We start from the raw sequence: 22525 nt of genomic DNA on the forward strand, positions 1-22525 counted from the left end.
GAATGAATTATGATGAATGAAAAACATCATTTTCCATGTTACATGTTCATATCGGATAAATATCAACTTACCGAGAGCATATCTGAAATAAGGTTTAGAACCACTAATTAGGGCCCAGTCAGAAAGAACATACTACACATGTAAAACGAAATAGTTCCTACGCATAGCTGTTACTTTGTCAGAAAGAACATACAGGGAAGTACTACACATGTTAAAAAATATAGCTGTCTATACATGGAAACTAAAGATGGCCAAATCGAATGTCACAAACATATCCAAATGATAAAAAACACTAACAGGCTACACTCAGATCATTAAAATGGTAACCACATCTGATTCTACTAGTGACACCTGGTTATAAAAATCTAAAAAAGGGGGAGGGGAGATGCATGCCGTTAGAGCCGGTAAATAAAAAACAAATAAATATGTTTACCCGTGTTTCTCCTTTTCCATAATATCTGGAGCACTACATAAGCGGCGATCAACGTTAGAATTTTACAAATAGTTTTCCATGGAAAGTTTTCAAACAGCATATATATTAGTGAATAATCCTGCAAAATAAAAGAAAGATAATTTTTAAATTTAAAGTGCGTTAATTTGTATTTTTAAATTTCTCACTAAGATATAATGTATACAGAAGTATTTTCAGGCTTTTCATAACATATTTTGTGGAGAATGAAACGTTTCTCCTTATAGCAAAAAAAAAAAAAAAAGGTTTAACACGATATCAGGCTTCAATTCAAACTTGAACAGTAACTCAAACTTAGTTTTTTTAAAACACAAATTCGATAACCATGATTACGAACTTAAAATAATTGTTACATTAAATGCATACTAAACCTCCGATATAAGTAAAATTCTCCGGAATAGCATGACTATAATAAAAATTTATTTTAAGGACCTACATCTGCAAACGTGTATCAATATATAAAATGTAAGTTATACATTTGAATATTTCAGGTTAATGTTTTGTTGCGTTCGAGGTACTTTTTGCTTTGGAAAGCATGCATACAGAATGTCAACAAGAAAGACGGAGTAAGAAAACTTACCTCAAAATCTAAAAACTCTAGATCAGTCGGATCAAACACAAATGCTGGTATTGCTGAAAGAAGAAAATTTGGGTTTACTCTAAAAGAGTTTTGAAAATTGCTTCTGATTGATTTGTCAAAGTTAATTTACTAGTGATTCATTCGTGTGCGCCTTCATACAACCATAGGCGCTTAGGGGAATAGACCCCCCTTTTTAAGTATATTTTTTTTTTCAGTAAATATTCTTTATAAATTAAACCTATTTTCACATATCCAATGTGTACTTGCTCTTATCAATACGATCCCGAGCGCCTGTGCATTCATCAACTTCTTTTTAGACCAGTGACAAACCAAGCAAATAACCATGTTTTTAAAATTCGATTTCTTACAATCCAATTCACAATATAATGATATAATGATTATCTCGGACTATGGTTAGTAGATATAAGAAGATGTGGTATGAGTGTCAATGAGACAACTCTCCATCCAAGTCAAAATTTATAAAAGTAAACCATAAAAGGTCAAAGTACGGTCTTCAAAACGGAGCCTTGGCTCACACCGAACAGCAAGCTATAAAGGGCCCCAAAAATGACTAGTGTAAAACCATTCAAACAGGAAAACCAACGGTCTAATCTATATAAAAAACGAGAAACGAGAAACACTTATGAACCACATCAACAATCGACAACCACTGAACACAAGGTTCCTGACTTAGGACAGGTGCAAACAAATGCAGCGGGTTTAAACGTTTTAATAGGGGCCAACTTTCACCCTTCCCTGAAACAATAGTGTACCATCACAACATAAAAAGACACACTATAAAATATCAATTGAAATGGCTTAACTCATCAAAAGACATAATAACAAAAACAAGTGAACATACAACGTCTGTGTGTCTTTTTCTTTTTTTAACATGGTTTTAGTTTATTTTCTACTTATGAGTTTGAAGTTTATAAGAGATGTTATATAGTTTATAAGATATCTAATAGCATTTTCTTTATAAGATATCTAATAACATTTTCTTTATAAGATATCTCATAAAATATATGAGATATTTTATAAAGTGTATGAGATATCTTATATAAAAAATATTTATTAGATATAGTATAAACTTTATAAGATATGTTATATAATTTTGTGAGATCTTATATAATTCATAAGAGATCTTATATAATTTATAAGAGATCTTATAAAGTTTAGAAGAAATCTTATAAAGTATATAAGATATCGTATAAAGTTTATAAGATATCTTATAAAGATATGTTATGTGTTATATAAGATATTTTATAAATTATATAAGATATGTAATATACTATGTAATTAAAGATATTTCATATATCGTATGAGATATCTTATATATTATTTGATATATCTTATATAGTATATAAAATATCTTATATATTATATAAGATATCTTATATATTATACAAGATATATCATATAGTCGATGATATATCTTACATAGTTTTTAAGATATTTTGTATAGATTATAAGATATTTTGTATAGTTTATAAGATATCACAAATAAATTTATGAGATATGTCATATAATATATATTATATACTTGATAAGATATTTTGTAAATTTTAGAAAATATCTTAGAAAGTATATATAAGATATCTTATAAAGTATATATAAGATATCTTATAAAGTATATAAGGTATTTTATAAAAACAAGATTTTATATCTTATAAAAATAAGGACGTGGCAAGGTATTTATCCATCCATTCATATAGGTTTTGTATTTGATACTGTATGTTGCGCCAAAGATATCTTTCGGTTATTTCTTATTGTTGGTTTACTGTAATATTGGCGTAAATCGCACATCTTCTTTAATAATACTAGAAAAAATCCGCGGGAGCGCGGCTTGAAGACTACTTGAAATGTTTATGGTGATACACAGCTTGGGTTCGTGTTTCTCAAACTGTTTGTATGCACTGATGCATTATATTGATAGTTTTTATTAGTTTGTCAGTTCTTCTTCCATCGGAGTTTGAATGTCCAATTAGTAGCTTCTGTCTCGGTGTTACACAAGTGCTCCTAGAAATAACCCAGAGAAGAAGAAGAAAATCTAGAACACTGATGATTAAAACATTTCTCAGTGGTGCTAGTTTGTAGTATTTCTTTTCTTTTTTTTCGAAAGGTGCGAGTCAAGTTCTGTCTCTGTGTGATACGGGTGCTCCGAGAACGGAGGAAATAACTCTGAGAAGAAGAAGACAATCTAGAACTCTCTGATAATTCAAAACATTTCTTCAGTGGTGCGAGTTTGTAGTATTTTTTTTTTCGAGTGGTGCGAGTTCTGTCTCTGTGTGACACGGGTGCTCCGTGAAAGGAGGAATTTACTAAGAGAAGAAGAAATCAATCTTACTAATGATTAAACACATTTCCTCGAGTTTGTTATATTTTTTTTTTTTTTTTTGAGTGGTGCGAGTTTGATAAAGTGATGCAAGTTATAATAATTAGTGAGAGTGTTTGAGTGGTGCGAGTTGGCCGTGGGCCGAGTTGTCCGGCGGTACGTCGACTGAGCATGCGCGAAAGCGTATAAGACTCGGATCGATAACGGTCTCCGAATTTGGATATTTTCTCAAAAATTGGCGTTTTCTGTGGAAAAAAAAAAGATTGTTTCAAAGACAAATTTAGAAAGTACAAAACACTACATTTATACGTTATATCACAAATATTTCCAACTTTGTATGGTTTCAGAGGAGTTGTGGCTCAATGAAATCGATCTCTTCCTTTAGTAGTATAGAAGAAATAAAACACTGTGAAGGTATTCAAATAACGTAAACTTTATTATCTAAAATATGAATAATGTTGAATAAACATGTCAGCTTTCATCGTCATCCTCGTCGCTTCGTCATCGATCTAAAAAGATTAAAAAAAAGAAAGATACTAGTATATTAAAACACATCAGTGAAAATAAAGAAAGAAACAAAGTAATACAATGTTCAACAGTCAAATGTGTTAAGAAAATTGTCTATTGGTAGTAAAGTGTTCAAAGTTAAATGTAATGTCAAATTTTCATTACAATGTCTAATGTTGAGTTAAATATCTAGTATAATGCATAGTGTTAAGTGTTATGCCTAAAGCTTAGATTAATGTTAAGTATTAAGTGTAATGTCTAGTGTTCGGTGTAATGCCGAGTGTTAAGTTTAATGTCTAATGTTCAGTGTAATGTCGAGTGTTAAGTGCAATGTCGAGTGTTAATTGTAATTTATAATCATTATTTTTATGTTAATTGTGATTTCTAGTTTCATGTGTAATGTCAAGTGTGAACAAGTTAGTGTAATGCCCAGTGTTAATTGTAATGTCTAGTGTTAATTGTAATGTCTAGTGTTCACAGTAATGTCTATTGTTAAGTATAATGTAAAGTGTTAGGTGTAATGTCCAGTGTTCAGTGTTATGCCCAGTGTTAACTGTTATGTCAAAGTTATGCATAGAGCTAAGTGTAAACTCTAGTGTTTAGTGCAATGTTGAGTAATATGTGTAATGTCTAGTGTCAAGTGTAATGTATAGTTTTTACTGTCATATTTTTGTCAGATATTCGGAATCCTCTTTGTTTTATCTATGTATTAATAATTTGCCCACCAAACCTTTCTTATCTCTTCATAATTCTATTTACATGGTTTTGAACGCATTTTTAAAAATCTTATAAACTTCTTCTTATTTTTTCATTGTTTTTGAGAGAAAAAAGGTGACAATGTTAAATGTGAGAAAAATCTAGAGGGCATCATTGTATTGCTGTACGTGTTTATTTATTTGTTTTCTGAATGAAATATTGTTTATACTAAGTGCTGTGTTGAACCCCTATGTCTTATTCTTTCCTCTTCTTTATTCTCTCTTTTTTATTTTTTTTTGCTGGGAATGAGGAGGCGGTTCGATTGGTTATACACTTTTGTAACAGCAAAAGACAACAAATTATGAAATACGTTATTCGGATTAAGGTGCTTTGAGATACTTTTCATTTTTTTTACCAATCAACCCAGTGAGAACATTAAAATATATTCAGATAGAAAAATTCAAACCAACATCAACATTAACCAACAACAACAAAAAACTGACCAAAGGGGTTGTGCTTTATCGCAATGGGTAAATTAGCAAATGTGAAATAGAGGCAAAAGATACCAAAGGGACATTCAAACTCATAAGTCGAAAATAAATGGCTAAAAAAGAAAAAGACAAACAGACAAACAATAGTACACAAAACACAACATAAAAAACTAAAGACTGAGCAAAATGAACCCCACCAAAAACTTGTGGTGATCTTAGGTGCTTTGGAAGGGTAAGCAGATCCTGCTCCACGTGTGGCACCCGTTGTGTTGCTCATGTTAGTACAAACCCGGTAATAAGTCTAATTCGTAGGTCACATTCGTGAAAAAGGGGACGGGATTGTAGTAATGACATTTTGAACATATCCGCTATCATCTGTAAAACGGATATTCCATAACGGTATATCAACGCGTGATGGTGTTCGTAAAACTTTTACGAAGGCACGATTTCAACTTCACCACTTGGAACTCTTGGTTTAATAGCTTCATTGTTAGCAACAACCCTCTATTAAGGAAATCATGATAGGAAATACAAACCTTGGAATATCGTATCAACTGGGGAATATATACTCCGTATGCAGGCGCTGTTGGAATGTTGCTATAGGCTAATGACAGATCTCGACTGTATCTCTTAACTTTATCCACGACTTTTTATAGACTCAGGACGATTCAAAGCTTGGCATTTTGTATGGGTGATTGTATGTTGCCCCAAATATAGCTTTCGGTTATTTCTTATTGTTAGTTTACTGTCTAATTGGCGTATATCGTACATCTCCTTTTATTAATAAGAAATAAAACATTATGAAAGTCGTCAAATAACGTAAACTTTATCAAAAATATGAATAATGTTGAATGTAAAAGTCAGCTTTCTTCGTCGCTTCGTTATCGATCTGAAAAGATAAAAAAGAAAATATGTTAAAACACATCAGTAAAAATAAAGAATGAAACGAATGCAAAAAAGCAAAACAATGTTCAAAAGTTAAATGACTAGTGCTACAACAAATGGAAGTTTTTTAACGACCTTGACTGGCTATACAGCCCTTGCACAGTCGTTGACTAGTGCTAATTGAAATGTCTAGTGTTAAGTATAATGTCCAAAGTTAAATGTAATGTCAAATTTTGAGTACAATGTCAAATGTTGAGTTAAATGTCTAGTGTAATGCCTAGTGTTAAGTGTCATGCATCAGTCTTAGATAAATAGATATAAGAAGATGTGGTAAACATTTCCTGACTTAGGTCAGGTGCAAACAATTGCAGCGGGTTTAAACGTTTTAATGGTACCAAACCTTCACTTTTATCTGAAACAATAGTGTAACATCACAACATAGAAAGACACACTATAAAATATCAATTGAAATGGCTTAAATCAATCAAAAGACATATTAACACCAGTGAACATACACTGAACAAATAAATTTGATCTATGATACAATGTAAATACAAAATAAATAAACTAAGGTTAGAATAATTAAAGTAACATGTTATACCGCTGTGAAATGTTAAACATTTTAAGAAAAACAATATGCTAGAACAAAAATATCAGCCATTAGCAATTACTTTAAACACAGGTAAATGAAAATAATTTTGTTGTTAGGTATACGTGTACAGTATTAAGTATAATGTCTAGTATTCAGTTTAATGTTGAGTGTAAAGTGTAATGTCTAGTGTTCAGTGTAATGTCGAGTGTTAAGTTTAATGTCTAGTGTTCAGTGTGATGTCGAGTGTTCAGTTTAATGTCGAGCACTGAATTTATAAGAATAGTCAGACTTGTTCTATATTTGTTTATTTCCCTTTTCTGATTGTTCATTGACAAAAATGTCTTTCTTTCGTTAAATTGGCAAGAGAACTTATATTATATTGGCCAAATTATCCATAAACTTACCACAGCTTTTTGTTTATCAAATGGATGTCCTAAAAGTTCTTCACATGGATTTTCCAAGGGTTCATAGAAGATTAATACGTCCCATTGGCGTACTGCAATAAAAATACAAAATGAATTATGTAGTTCTAATGCAAAATGTGCTTTTCCAAGTAACATGTACAGATTGGATAAATATCAACTTACCGGGAGCATATCTGATATAGGTTTAGAACCACTAATTAGGACCCAGTCAGAAAGAACATACAGGGAAGAACTACACATGTTAAACGAAATAGTTCCTACGCATAGCTGTTACTTTGTCAGAAAGAGCATACAGGGAAGTACTACACAAGTTAAACAATATAGCCGTCTACACGGAAAATTAAAGATGGTCAAATCGAATGTCACAAACATATCCAAATGATAAAAAAACACTACTAGGCTACAATCAGATAATTGAAATGGTAGTCAGATCTGGTTCTACTAGTGACACCCGGGATAAAAATTAAAAAAAGTGGGAAAAGGGGAGATGCATGCCGTTAGAGCCGGTGAATAAAAAACAAATAAATATGTTTACCTGTGTTTCTCCTTTTCCATAATATCTGGAGCACTACATAAGCGGAGATCAACGTCAGAACTTTACAAATAGTTTTCCATGAAAAGTTTTCAAACAGCATATATATTAGGGAATATTCCTGCAAAATAAAAGAAAGATCGTTCTTAAATTGGTTCCGTTAATTTGTTATTATTAATTTTTAATTAAGATACAATGTATACAGTAGTATGTTCAGGCTTTTCAGAACATATTTTGTAGAGAATGACACGTTTCTCCTTACCGCAAAAAAAAAAAACAGACTTCAATTTGAACTCAAGCTGTAAATAAAACTTTAGTTTTTTAAGCTCACATTCTATAACCATGATTATGAACTTAAAATAATCTTATTGATACATGAAATGGATACCGTACCTCCGATATTTATAGTAAAACTCTCCAGAATAGCACGACTATTATCAAAATTTAATATTTAAGGACCTACATCTGCAAACGTGTATCAATATATAAAATGTAAGTTATACATTTGAATATTTCAAGTGAGTGTTTTGTTGCGTTCGAGGTTCTTTTTGTTTTGGAAAGCATGCATACAGAATGTCAACCAGAAAGACGGAGTAAGAAAACTTACCTCAAAATCTATAAACTCTAGATCAGTCGGATCAAATACAAGTTCTGGTTCATTGCTGAAAGAAAAAAAAAATATGGGTTTACTCTAAAAGAGTTTGAAAATTGCTTCTAAATGAGTTGTCAAAGTTAATTTACTAGTAATTCATTGGTGTGAGCCTTCATATAACCATAGGCGCTTAGGGGATTGGACCCCCCTTTTTTAAGTATATTTTTTTTCAGTTTAATATTCTTTATTAATTAAACCTATTTTCACATATCCAATGTGTACTTGCTCTTATCAATACGATATTACAATAACAGTAGAATATATATATGTTCCAGGAAAATTGTTTAAATAAATGTATTTGGAAAAAAGGGGGGTCCCGAGCGCCTGTGCATTCATCACTTCTTTTTAGACCAGTGATAAACCAAGGAAATAACCATGTTTTTAAAATTCTATTTCTAACTATCCAATTCACAATATAATGATATAATGATAATCTCGGACTATGGTAAGGTATGTTTGCTATTCTAAACGAACGAAGTAACATTTTTTCTAGTCTCGTTTTTTTACATTCTCTTTTGTTTACACGATGTATATGGAACGAATAGGAAAATTTATTAAGGATTAAACTTAAAACTTAAATATCAAGATAAATATCAGAGATTTTTTTTACATTTTGTAGTCCGCCATATAATATCGTTTAAAAAGTACAGTCACTAAACACCCATTGGTGGCCTTGGACTGTTTTCTGTTATTTTTCGGGTTTTTGTGTCTTTGACACATTCCTGTTTCCATTCTCTAATCAGACAGTTTTTAACTATTGTAAAAAAAATGTGAAAAATCTAGATACTTACAATTCTACAGTAGGGTTATTAACAGACCACGGCTGAACTAGGATCATAGCAACAATGCTTGCTAACAAAATAACAGCCATACTAGCGTATTGCTCAGCGAATTTTATACAAAGAGCAGTAACACAACTGCTTCTAACACTTTTGTCAATTCTTGGGCGATAGTGGTAGCTAATGGTTTTACATAACGTCACAATCCTACCGTAAAGACAACATTATGCGCAACGATATAGATTTAGACGACGCTGTCCATATACAAAATCGAAACTGCAAGCAACTAGATTGATAACAAACTCAATTTGAGCATTTGTAAATGTTTGCACGAAGATATTGACAACGGAATTCATTTTGTTTTAGTTTAAAATGATTTCCATAACGATTTTATTATAAAAAAAATGGGATGTGGTATGCTTGCCAAATTAGACTATCCACCAATTTTCAAATGAAGTGGATGTAAGCAATTATAGGCAACCGTACGGCCTTCATCAAAGAGAAAAACCCATACTGTAAAGTCGGCTATAAAAGGCCCCGACATGAAAAATATGAAACAATTCAATTGAGTAAACTACAGCCTAATTCATAACAAAAAATTTACGAAAAACAAATATGACCGACATGAACTAACGACAACTACTGAACTATAGGCTCCTGACTTGGGACAGGCACTTAAAGAATGTGGCGGGGTTAAACATGTTTGTGAACGCTCAACCATCCCCCTTACATCGGGCAGTTGTGTAACAGCACAACACAAGAACAAACTATAAGAATCAGTTGAAAAAGGCTTAACTCATCAGATCGATACCAAGCAGAAAAACATCAAACAAAAACACAGATCAGACGTTGCAGGTTATTTATCCAACCATTCATATAGGTTTTGTATTTGCAGCACTTACTGTATGTTGGCCCGAATATATCTTTCGGTTATTTCTTATTTTTGGTTTACTGTCTTATAGGCTTATGTCACACAACTCCTTTTATTAATAAGAAATAAAACATTATGAAGGCAGTCAAATAACGTAAACTTTATTATCAAAAATATGAATAATGTTGAATATAAAAGTCAGCTTTCTTCGTCAACCTCGTCACTTCGTCGTCGATCTGAAAAGATAAAAAAAGAAGATATATTAAAACACATCAGTTAAAATAAAGAAAGAATCGAATACAACAAAGAAACACAATGTTCAAAATTCAAATGACTAGTGTGAAGTGAAAAGTCTAGTGGTAAATATAATGTCCAAAGTTAAATGTAATGTCAAATTTTCAGTACAATGTCTAATGTTGAGTTAAATATCTAGTATAATGCATAGTGTTAAGTGTTATGCCTAAAGCTTAGATTAATGTCCAGTATTAAGTTTAATGTCTAGTGTTCGGTGTAATGTCGAGTGTTAAGTTAAATGTATAATGTTCAGTGTAATGTCGAGTGTTAATTGTAATTTATAATCATTACTATTATGTTAATGGTGATTTCTAGTTGCATGTGTAATGTCAAGTGTGAACAAGTTAGTGTAATGCCCAGTGTTAATTGTAATGTCTAGTGTTAATTGTAATGTCTAGTGTTAATTGTAATGTCTAGTGTTAATTGTAATGTCTAGTGTTCACAGTAATGTCTATTGTTAACTGTAATGTAAAGTGTTAGGTGTAATGTCCAGTGTTCAATGTTATGCCCAGTGTTAACTGTGTCAAAATTATGCATAGAGCTAAGTGTAAACTCTAGTCTTTAGTGCAATGTTGAGTGATATGTGTAATGTCTAGTGTTAAGTGTAATGTATAGTTTTAACTGTCATATTTTGTCAGATATTCGGAATCCTCTTTGTTTTATCTATGTAATACCATTAAAAATTTGCCCACCAAACCTTTCTTATCTCTTCATAATTCTATTTTATATGGTTTTGAACGCATTTTTAAAATTTTTATTAACATCTTATTTTTTCATTGTTTTTGAAAGAAAAAAGGTGACAACGTTAAATGTAAGAAAAATCTAAAGAGAATCACTGTATTGCTGTACGTGTTTATTTATTTGCTTTCTGAATGAAATATTGTTTATACTAAGTGCTGTGTTGAACCCTATGTCTTATTCTTTCCTCTACTTTATTCTCTCTTTTTTATTTATTTTTTTGGCTGGGAAGGAGGAGGCGGTTCGATTGGTTATACACTTTTGTAACAGCAAAAGACAACAAATTATGAAATACATTATTCGGATTAAGGTGCTTTGAGATACTTCTCATTTTTTTTACCAATCAACCCAGTGAGAACATTAAAATATATTCAGATAGAAAAATTCAAACCAACATCAACATTAACCAACAACAACAAAAAACTGACCAAAGGGGTTGTGCTTTATCGCAATGGGTAAATTAGCAAATGTAAAATAGAGGCAAAAGATACCAAAGGGACATTCAAACTCATAAGTCGAAAATAAATGGCTAAAAAAGAAAAAGACAAACAGACAAACAATAGTACACAAAACACAACATAAAAAACTAAAGACTGAGCAAAATGAACCCCACCAAAAACTTGTGGTGATCTTAGGTGCTTCGGAAGGGTAAGCAGATCCTGCTCCACATGTGGCACCCGTTGTGTTGCTCATGTTAGTACAAACCCGGTAATAAGTCTAATTCGTAGGTCACATTCGTGCAAAAAGGGGACGGGATTGTAGTTAAGACATTTTGAACATATCCACTATCATCTGTAAAACGGATATTCCATAACGGTATACCAACGCGTGATGGTGTCCGTAAAACTTTTACGAAGGCACGATTTCAACTTCACCACTTAGAACTCTTGGTTTAATAGCTTCCTTGTTAGCAACAACACTCTATTAAGGAAATCATGATAGGAAATACAAACCTTGGAATATCGTATCAGCTGGGGAATATATACTCCGTATGCAGGCGCTGCTGGAATGTTGCTATAGGCTAATGACAGATCTCTACTGTATCTCTTAACTTTATCCACGACTTTTTATAGACTCAGGACGATTCAAAGCTTGGCATTTTGTATGGGTGACTGTATGTTGCCCCAAATATAGCTTTCGGTTATTTCTTATTGTTGGTTTACAGTCTAATTGGCGTATATCGTACATCTCCTTTTATTAATAAGAAATAAAACATTATGAAAGTCGTCAAATAACGTAAACTTTATTATCAAAAATATGAATAATGTTGAATGTAAAAGTCAGCTTTCTTCGTCGCTTCGTTATCGATCTGAAAAGATAAAAAAGAAGATAAAACACATCAGTAAAAATAAAGAATGAAACGAATGCAAAAAAGCAAAACAATGTTCAAAAGTTAAATGACTAGTGTTAATTGAAATGTCTAGTGTTAAGTATAATGTCCAAAGTTAAATGTAATGTCAAATTTTCAGTACAATGTCAAATGTTGAGTTAAATGTCTAGTGTAATGCCTACTGTTAAGTGTCATGCATCAGTCTTAGATAAATAGATATAAGAAGATGTGGTATGAGTGCCTAGAGACAACTCTCCATCCAAGTCAAAATTTATAAAAGTAAACCATTATAGGTCAAAGTACGGTCTTCAACACGGAGTCTTGGCTCACAACGAACAGCATGCTATAAAGGGCCCCAAAAATGACTAGTGTAAAACCATTCAAACGGGAAAACAAACGACAACTACTGAACATCAGATTCCTGACTTAGGACAGATGCAAACAATTGCAGCAGGTTTAAACGTTTTAATGGTACCAAACCTTCACCTTTATCTGAAACAATAGTGTAACATCACAACATAGAAAGACCACTATAAAATATCAATTGAAATGGCTTAAATCAATCAAAAGACATATTAACACCAGTGAACATACACTGAACAAATAAATTTGATCTATGATACAATGTAAATACAAAATAAATAAACTAAGGGAAGAATAACTAAAGTAACATGTTATACCGCTGTGAAATGTTAAACAATTTAAGAAAAACAATATGCTTGAACAAAAATATAAGCCATTTGCAATTACTTTAAACACAGGTAAATGAAAATAATTTTGTTGTTAGGTATACGTGTACAGTATTAAGTATAATGTCTAGTGTTCAGTTTAATGTTGAGTGTAAAGTGTAATGTCTAGTGTTCAGTGTAATGTCGAGTGTTAAGTTTAATGTCTAGTGTTCAGTGTGATGTCGAGTGTTCAGTTTAATGTCGAGCACTGAATTTATTAGAATAGTCAGACTTGTTCTATATTTGTTTATTTCCCTTTTCTGAATGTTCAGTGAAAAAAAATGTTTTTCTTTCGTTAAATTGGCAAGAGAACTTATATTATATTGGCCAAATTATCCATAAACTTACCACAGCTTTTTGTTTATCAAATGGATGTCCTAAAAGTTCTTCACATGGATTTTCCAAGGGTTCATATCAGATTAATACGTCCCATTGGCGTACTGCAATAAAAATACAAAATGAATTATGTAGTTCTAATGCAAAATGTGCTTTTCCAAGTCACATGTACAGATTGGATAAATATCAACTTACCGGGAGCATATCTGATATAGGTTTAGAACCACTAGGACCCATTCAGAAAGAATATACAGGGAAGAACTACACATGTTAAACGAAATAGTTCCTACGCATAGCTGTTACTTTGTCAGAAAGAGCATACAGGGAAGTACTACACATGTTAAACAATATAGCCGTCTACACGGAAAATTAAAGATGGTCAAATCGAATGTCACAAACATATCCAAATGATAAAAAAACACTACTAGGCTACAATCAGATAATTGAAATGGTAGTCAGATCTGGTTCTTCTAGTGACACCCGGGATAAAAATTAAAAAAAGGGGGAAAGGGGAGATGCATGCCGTTAGAGCCGGTGAATAAAAAACAAATAAATATGTTTACCTGTGTTTCTCCTTTTCCATAATATCTGGAGCACTACATAAGCGGCGATCAACGTCAGAACTTTACAAATAGTTTTCCATGAAAAGTTTTCAAACAGCATATATATTAGGGAATATTCCTGCAAAATAAAAGAAAGATCGTTCTTAAATTGGTTCCGTTAATTTGTTATTATTAATTTTTAATTAAGATACAATGTATACAGTAGTATGTTCAGGCTTTTCAGAAGATATTTTGTAGAGAATGACACGTTTCTCCTTACAGCAAAAAAAAAAAAAAGAAACTCAGAAGTTATACACGATATCAGACTTCAATTCGAACTCAAGCTGTAAATCAAACTTACTTTTTTAAGTTCACATTCTATAACCATGATTATGAACTTAAAATAATCTTATTGATACATGAAATGGATACCGTACCTCCGATATTTATAGTAAAACTCTCCAGTTTAGCACGACTATAATCAAAATTTAATTTTTAAGGACCTACATCTGCAAACGTGTATCAATATATAAAATGTAAGTTATACATTTGAATATTTCAAGTGAGTGTTTTGTTGCGTTTGAGGTTCTTTTTGCTTTGGAAAGCATGCATACAGAATGTCAACCAGAAAGACGGAGTAAGAAAACTTACCTCAAAATCTATAAACTCTAGATCAGTCGGATCAAATACAAATTCTGGTTCATTGCTGAAAGAAAAAAAAATATGGGTTTACTCTAAAAGAGTTTTGAAAATTGCTTCTAAATGAGTTGTCAAAGTTAATTTACTAGTAATTCATTGGTGTGAGCCTTCATATAACCATAGGCGCTTAGGGGAATGGACCCCCCTTTTTTAAGTATATTTTTTTCAGTAAATATTCTTTATTAATTAAACCTATTTTCACATATCCAATGTGTACTTGCTCTTATCAATACGATATTACAATAACAGTAGAATATATATATGATGCCTCTCTTTTCTTATTTTCCAGGAAAATTGCTTACACAAATGTATTTGGAAAAAAGGGGGGTCCCGAGCGCCTGTGCATTCATCACTTCTTTTTAGACCAGTGATAAACCAAGGAAATAACCATGATTTTAAAATTCTATTTCTTAGTATCCAATTCACAATATAATGATATAATGATAATCTCGGACTATGGTTAGGTATGTTTGCTATTCTAAACGAACGAAGTAACATTTTTTCAAGTCTCGTTTTTTTACATTCTCTTTTGTTTACACGATGTATATGGAACGAATAGGAAAATTTATTAAGGATTAAACTTAAAACTTAAATCATCAAGATAAATATCAGAGATTTTTTTTTACATTTTGTAGTCTAAACCCATTGGTGGCCTTGGACTGTTTTCTGTTATTTGTCGAGTTTTTGTGTCTTTGACACATTCCTGTTTCCATTTTCTAATCAGACAGTTTTTAACTATTGTAAAAAAAAATGTGAAAAATCTAGATACTTACAATTCTACAGTAGGGTTATCACCAGACCACGGCTGAACTATGATCATAGCAACAATGCTTTCTAACAAAATAACAGCCATACTAGCGTATTGCTCAGCGAATTTTATACAAAAAGTAGTAACACAACTGCTTCTAACACATTTGTCAATTCTTAGGCGATAGTGGTAGCTAAATGGTTTTACATAACGTCACAATCCTACCGTAAAGACAACAGCATGCGCAACGATATAGGTTTAGACGACGCTGTCCATATACAAAATCGAAACTGCAAGCAACTAGATTCATAACAAACTCAATTTGAGCATTTGTAAATGTTTGCACGAGGATATTGACAACGAAATTCATTTTGTTTTAGTTTAAAGCGGTTTCATTATAAAAAAAATGGGATGTGGTATAATTGCCAAATTAGACTATCCACCAATTTTCAAATGAAGTGCATGTAAGCAATTAAAGGCAACCGTACGGCCTTCAACAATGAGAAAAACCCATACCGTAAAGTCGGCTGTAAAAGGCCCCGACATGAAAAATATGAAACAATTCAATTGAGAAACTACAGCCTAATTCATAACAAACACGAAAAACAAATATGACCGACATGAACAAACGACAACTACTGAACTACAGGCTCCTGACTTGGGACAGGCACTTAAAGAATGTGGCGGGGTTAAGCATGTTTGTGAACGCTCAACCATCCCCTTACCTCGGGCAGTTGAAAAAGGCTCAACTCATAAGATCGATACCAAGCAGAAAAACATCAAACAAAAACACAGATCAGACGTTGCAGGTTATTTATCCAACCATTCATATAGGTTTTGTATTTGCAGCACTTACTGTATGTTGGCCCGAATATATCTTTTGGTTATTTCTTATTGTTGGTTTACTGTCTCATTGGCTTATGTCACACATCTCCTTTTATTATTAAGAAATAAAACATTATGGAGGCAGTCAAATAACGTAAACTTTATTATCAGAAATAGGAATAATGTTGAATGTAAAAGTCAGCTTTCTTCGTCATCCCCGTCACTTCGTCGTCGATCTGAAAAGATAAAAAAAAATAGATATTAAAATACATCAGTAAAAATAAAGAAAGAAACGAAGGCAGTGAAGCAATACAATTTTCAAAAGTCAAATGACCAGTGCTAAGTGAAATGTCTAGTGTTAAGTATAATGTCCAAAGTTAAATGTAATGTCAAATTTTGAGTACAATGTCTAATGTTGAGTTAAATGTCTAGTATTCACTGTAATGCCTAGTGTTAAGTGTCATGCCTAGAGCTTAGATCAATGTCCATTATTAAGAGTAATGTCTATTGGTCGGTGTAATGTCGAGTGTTAAGTGTAATGTCTAGTGTTCAGTGTAATGTCGAGTGTTTAGTGTAATGTCGAGTGATAAGTGTAATGTCGAATGTTAATTGTAATTCATAATCAATATTATTATGTGAATTGTGATTTCTAGTTTTAAGTGTAATGTCAAGTGTGAACAAATTAGTGTATTGTCCAGTGTTAATTGTAATGTCTAGTGTTAATTGTAATGTCTATTGTTAAGTATGTATAGTGTTAGGTGTAATGTCCAGTGCTCAGTGTTATGTTCAGTGTTAACTGTATTGTTAAGTGTCAAAGTTATGCCTAGAGCTAAGTTTAATGTCTAGTGTTCAGTGCAATGTTGTGTGATAAGTGTAATATCTAGTGTTAAGTGTAATGTATAGGTTTACTGTCATATTTAGTGTTTAATGAAATGTTTAATGTTAAAATTGTTCTTACTGGAATTGAACGAATAAGATTTATTTATTCATCTCGCATAATCCTTACATGCACTTTGACAGAACGAAAAGCAAAGGAACAGCGCTGCATGTATTGCTGTTCGTCATCTCAAAGTCATTTTGAGACATTCAACATGGATCAAAAGCTGATATTCTCACTATGAGTTTGAGACGACTTCTAGCAACGGAACTTGAAAAATACTTTTCTAGCCAAATGGATAACAATTGAAAAAAGTCAGAATTGTTCTATATTTGTTTATTTCTTTTTTCTGATTGTTCAGTGAAAAAAAAATGTTTTTCTTTTGTTGAATTGGCAAGAGAATTTATATTGCATTGGCCAAATTATCCATAAACTTACCACAGCTTTTTGTTTAGCTAATGGATGTCCTAAAAGTTCTTCCCATGGATCTTCCAGGGGTTCATAGAAGATTATTACGTCCCATTGGCGTACTACAATAAAAATAGAAAATGAATTAGGATGAATGAAAAATATCCTTTTCCATGTTACATGTTCAGATCGGATAATTATCAACTTCATACCGAGAGCATATCTGAAATAAGGTTTAGAACCACTAATTAGGACCCAGTCAGAAAGAACATACTACACATGTAAAACGATATACTTTCTACGCATAGCTGTTACTTTGTCAGAAAGAACATACAGTGAAGTACTACACATGTTAAACAATATAGCTGTCTACACGGAAAACTAAAGATGGTCAAATCGAAATGATAAAAAACACTAACAGGCTTCACTCAGATTATTAAAATGGTAACCAGATCTGAATCTACTAGTGACTCCTGGTGATGTAAATCTAAAAAAAAATGGGGAGGGCGGGGGGGGGGGGGGGGGGGGGGGGGGGGGGGTAGGTGAGATGCATGCCGTTAGAGCCGGTGAATAAAAAAACAAATAAACTTGTATGATTACCTGTGTTTCTCCTTTTCCATAATACCTGGAGCACTACATAAGCGGCGATCAACGTTAGAATTTTACAAATAGTTTTCCATGGAAAGTTTTCAAACAGCATATATATTAGGGAATATTCCTGAAAAATAAAAGAAAGATCGTTCTTAAATTGGTTCAGTTAATTTGTTATCATTAAATTTCCAACTAAGATATAATGTATACAGTAGTATGCTCAGGCTTTTCAAAACATATTTTGTAGAGAATGACACGTTTTTCCTTATACATGTAGCAAAAAAAAAAATGTTTAACACGATATCAGACTTCAATTCGAACTCGAACTGTAACTCAAAATTAGTTTTTTTAAACTCAATTTCGATAAACATGATTACGACCTTAAAATAATTGTAACATTAGATGCATACTAAACCTCCGATATAAGTAAAACTCTTCGAAATAGCATGCTTATAATAAAAAATTATTTTTAAGGACCTACATCTGCGAACGTGTATCAATATATATAATGTAAGTTATACATTTGAATATTTCAAGTGAGTGTTTTGTTGCGTTCGAGGTACTTTTTGCTTTGGAATACAGAATGTCAACCAGAAAGACGGAGTGAGAAAACTTACCTCAAAATCTAAAAACTCTAGATCATTCGGATCAAACATAAATGCTGGTTCATTGCTGAAAGAAGAAAATTTGGGTTAACTCTAAAAAAGTTTTGAAAATTGCTTTTGATTGATTTGTCAAAGTTAATCTACTAGTGAGTCATTGGTGTGAGTCGTTATACAACCATAGGTGCTAAGTCAGGAAATATTCTTTATTAAATAAACGTATTTTCACATATCTAATGTGTACTTACTCTCATCAATACGATATTACAATAACATTAGACTATATATGATGCCTCTCTTTTCTTATTTTTCCAGGAAAATTGTTTAAAAAGTGGGGGTGGTCCATCAACTTCTTTTTAGGCCCGTAATTAACCAAAGAAATAACCATATTTTCAAAATTCTAATTCTTACTATCCAATTCACAATATATTATGATAATCTTGGACTATGGTTTGGTATGTTTACTATACTAAACGAACGAAGTAACGCACCATTTTTTCAAGTCTCGTTTTTTACATTTACTTTTGTTTACACGATGTACATGGACGAATGGGAACATTTATTAAGGATTAAACTTAAAACCTAAATATCAAGATAAATATCAGAGATTTTTTTTTACATTTTGTAGTTCGCCATATAATATCGTTTAAAAAGTACAGTCACTAAAGACCTATTGTCACTAAGGACCCATTGATTGCCTTGGACTGTTTTCTGTTCTTTTGTCGGGTTTTTGTTTCTCTAACACATTTCCGTTTCCAATCTCTGTTCTATAATCAGACAGTTTTTACTATTGTTAAAAAATATGAAAAATTTAGATACTTACAATTCTACAGTAGGGTTATTAACTGCAGACCACGGTTGAACTATGACCATAGCAACAATGCTTGCTAACAAAATAACAGTCATACTGGAGTATTGCTCGGCAAATTTTATACAACGAACAGTAACACAACTGATTCTTCCACTTTGGTCAATTCTTGGGCGATAGTGGTAGCTAATGGCTTTAACATAACGTCACAATCCTTCCATAAAGACAACAGCATGCGCAACGAAATAGCTTTAGACGACGCTGTACAAACATCTAGACTGCAAGCAACTAGACTGATAACAAACTCAATTTAAGCATCTGTCATTATTTGTACGAGGATATCAACAACGGAATTCATTTTTTTAAAATTTGATATGATTTCCATATCGCTTTCATTATAAAAATAAGGAGATGTGGTATGATTGTCAAATTAGACAACTATTCACCAATTTTTGAAATTTCAAATGAAGTGGATGTAAGCATTATAGGCAACCGCATGACCTTCAACAATGAGATAAATCCATACCGTGTAGTCGGCCATAAAAGGCCCCGACATTAAAAAAAAAAAAACACGAAACAATTCAATTGAGATAACTTATGGACCATTTTATAACAAACAATTTACGAAAATCAATTATGACAGACATAAACCAACGACAACCACTGAACTAGATGCTCCTGAATTGGGACATGCACATAAAGAATGAATCGGGGTTAAACATGTTTGTGAGCGATCAAACCTCCCTCTTACCTGGGACAGTATTGTAACAGCACACCATAAGAACAATTTGGCAAGCCGTTTTACTATTTATTCTAACTTCAAACAAATTTTACGGACGCAATCAACAGTTGGTTGACCGTTATGGAATATCCGTTTCACAGATGACAGCGGATATTGTCCAATTGTTGTAACTACAATCCCGTCCCCTTTTCCATAAATAGGACCAACCCAAAGAGACTCATTACCCTTCCGGAGCATCTGAGATCAGCCCCCGTTTTTGGTGGGGTTCGTGTTGCTCACTCTTTAGTTTTCTATGCTGTGTTTTGTGTACTGTTGTATATAGATATAAGAAGATGTGGAATGAGTGCCAATGAGAAAACTCTCCATCCAAGTCATTATTTGTAAAAGTAAACCATTATAGGTCAAAGTTTGGCCTTCAACACGGAGCCTTGCCTCATACCGAACAGCAAGCTATAAAGGGCTCCAAAAATTACTAGTGTAAATAAAACCATTCAAACAGGAAAACCAACGGTCTAATCTATATAAAAAACGAGAAACGAGAAACAACTATGAACCACATCAACAAACGACAACCACTGAACATCAGGTTACTGACTTAGGACAGGTGCAAACAAATGCAGCGGGTTTAAACGTTTTAAAAGGCGCCAACCTTCACCCTATCCCGAAACAATAGTGTAACATAGAAAGACACACTATAAAATATCAATTGAAATGGCTGAACTCATCAAAAGACATAATAACAAAAACAAGTGAACATACAATGTTTGTTTGGTTTTTTTTTTCTTTTTTTAACATGGCTTTATCAGTTTATTTTTCTATTTATGAGTTTGAGGTTTATAAGAGATGTTATATAGTTTATAAGATATCTCTCATAAAATATATGAGATATTTTATAAAGTATATAAGATATCTTATATAAATAATATTTATTAGATATAGTATAAACTATAAGATATCTTATATAATTTATAGAGATCTTATATAATTTATATGAGATCTTATAACGTTTAGAAGAAATCTTATAAAGTATATAAGATATCGTATAAAGTTTATAAGATATCTTATAAACAATAGATTATATGAGATATGTTATGTGTTATATAAGATTTATCATATACTTGTAGAAAATAATGGTATAATTGTACCCCTTGATAAATATAGATTCTACCACTGCATCGAGTGTGATACGATATTTATCCACTCGAGACAGTTAAATTTTCAAATTTAAAACGCGAGGCTCGCCGAGCGTTTTAAATATTTAAAATTTAACTGCCGAGAGAGGATAAATATCGTATTACACGAGATTTGGTGGTGGAATCTGTTTCTCTAATGATTTTCAAACAATATGCAGGCAAACTTATTCCTTCTTTTTGAATGATCTGCAAAAAGATGTGTTCTTTCTATGTGACGTCATCAGGCATGGTCGCCTTTTTTCATGCCGTCACAATAGGAAATTCAGAGGAAAGCAAGAAAATTCGACATCATAATCGGATTTTAACCAACGAAGAACTGAGATCAAACGAACCACACGTTGATTAAATTTTTTTTATACAATGGATGCAGAAAGGGATAAATTGACGAAGAATTAGAGAAAACTAATTTATACATATATTTATTCAATAAATTTGAAGAATTGTCTTAGCCGTGTGATATAACATTTGTTATCAACTGCTTCCGGTTTATATCAACTGTTTCCAGTTATTATCGCATGCCTTTCTTTAAACGTAATCGCAAAGCATTTCGACGTCATTCTGCAAATTCCGGAAAATAAACCTCAGTGGTACATTTAAGTGAAGAACATAGCTAAGTAGAATAACAGAAGGAATATTAGGAAACAGGAAAATATATTATTAAAAAACGCAAAACAAATAATACAATAAATGAATTTTATAGAGTTTTAAAAAAAAATCATGTCTGTATGGCTTCTGCTGAAGTATATGATAAAAAGAACATAACATGTCATTTTTCATATCAGACCCCTTATCAGCCCATGGTCAAAATCATCACTCGAGCCTGTCGGCTCTCTGGCTGGTATCATGACCTAGGGCTGATAAGGGGTCTGATATGAAAAATGCCATGTTATAATCTATATATATCATATAGTCGATGATATATCTTACATAGTTTATAAGATATCTTGTATTGTTTATAAGATATCACATATAATTTATGAGATATGTCATATAATATACAAGATATCTCATACGATATATCTTATAAACTATACTAGATATCTTAAAAAATATATGAGATATATTATAAAGTTTATAAGATATCTTATATAAAAAATATTTATGGGATCTTCTAAACTTTATAAGATATCTTATATACTTTAGAAGATATTTTGTAAATTTTAGAAAATATCTTATAAAGTATATATTATTAGATATCTTATAAAGTATATAAGATATTTTATAAAAACAAGATTATATAAGAAAGTACA

At 31.9% G+C, this 22525-nt stretch overlaps 1 protein-coding gene across 1 annotated transcript in view; it reads right to left on the minus strand.

Annotated features, from left to right (window-relative positions):
* The window catches only part of LOC127724604 (40S ribosomal protein S4-like), a 399059-nt gene that overhangs the window by 51777 nt on the left and 324757 nt on the right, over positions 1–22525 (minus strand). The gene's annotated exons all lie outside the window — the stretch shown is intronic.

Source organism: Mytilus californianus, unplaced genomic scaffold (genome assembly GCF_021869535.1).
Source record: "Mytilus californianus isolate M0D057914Y unplaced genomic scaffold, xbMytCali1.0.p SCAF_14, whole genome shotgun sequence".
NCBI classification, from domain to species: Eukaryota; Metazoa; Mollusca; class Bivalvia; order Mytilida; family Mytilidae; genus Mytilus; species Mytilus californianus.